Below are 1,352 nucleotides of genomic sequence, written 5' to 3' on the forward strand. Positions count from 1 at the left end.
ATGACTAACCCGTTAAAGGTAAAAAGAAGAAGAAGAAGAAGATATGCTCAACATAATGTCCCAAGAATCCATAATCCATCCATTTTTGTGATAGTGCTAAGGGGATGCCAGTCTTACCACCTTTTTGCAATTTAGATCTACACGATCAATAGTACAAATGGAAGAAATAATTGATGGATGGATGGATATGATTCAACCAGACTCCGATATGAGTACTGGTGGATTTTATCTCCGAATTCTTATGTTTCTTCTTTCCTCTCCTCTAGAGATAGAGCGACATGGAGAGGGAGGAGATCATGCAGATCTATTTCATGTTTTAGGGTTTAGAGTTTAGGGTTTAGGGTTTAGGATTTTGGTTTTAGGGTTTTAGGATTGTAGGGTTTTAGGGTTTTGGGTTTTAGGGTTTTGGGTTTAGGTTTTAGGGTTTAGGTTTTAGGATTTAGGTTTTAGAGTTTAGGGTTAGGATTTAGGGTTCAGGGTTTTGGGGTTTTAGAGTTTTGGGGTTTCAGGGTTCCGAGGTTTCAGGGTTCGGGGTTCGGGGTTCGGGGTTCGGAGTTTTCGGTTCGGAGTTTTCGATTCGAGGTTTTCGGTTCGGGGTTTTAGGTTCGAGGTTTTAGGATTTTAGTTTTTAGGATTTTAGAGTTTAGGGTTTAGGATTTAGGGTTTAGGGATTAAGGTTTGGGGTTTGGGGTTTGGGATTTCGAATTTTGGGTTTCGAGTTTGGAGTTTCGGGTTTCGATTTTCGGGTTTGGGGTTTCGGTTTTTCGGGTTTGGGGTTTTGGATTTTGGATTTCGGATTTCAGATTTGGGGTTTCGGGTTTGGGGTTTAGGGTTTGGGTTTAGGGTTTGGGTTTTTAGGGTTTGGTTTTTGGTTTTTGGTTTTTGGTTTTTAGGTTTTTCGTTTTAGGTTTTAGATTTTAGGTTTTTGGTATTAGGGTTTAGGATTTAGGGTTTTAGGATTTTTGGGTTAGGGGTTCTCGGGTTTGGGGTTCAGGGTTTTTGGGGTTCAGGGTTTTGGGGTTCAGGGTTTTAGGGTTTCGTGGGTTCTAGGGTTCGGGGTTCGGAGTTCGGTGTTCGGGGTTAGGGTTTCGGGGTTAGAGTTTAGGGTTTAGGGTTTAGGATTTAGGATTTAGGGGTTTAGGGTTTAGGGCTTAGGGTTTAGGGCTTAGGGTTTAGGGCTTAGGGTTTTGGGCTTAGGGTTTTGGGCTTAGGGTTTTGGGTTTTGGGTTCAGGGTTTTGGGTTCTTGGGTTTTGGATTTTTGGGTTTTAGGTTTTGGGTTTTCGATTTTGGGTTTTGGGTTTTGGGTTTTGGGTTTAGGGTTTTGGGTTTAAGGATTTCGGGTTTAAGGTTT

The sequence above is a fragment of the Phoenix dactylifera genome, chromosome 8, assembly GCF_009389715.1.
Source record: "Phoenix dactylifera cultivar Barhee BC4 chromosome 8, palm_55x_up_171113_PBpolish2nd_filt_p, whole genome shotgun sequence".
NCBI lineage: Eukaryota > Viridiplantae > Streptophyta > Magnoliopsida > Arecales > Arecaceae > Phoenix > Phoenix dactylifera.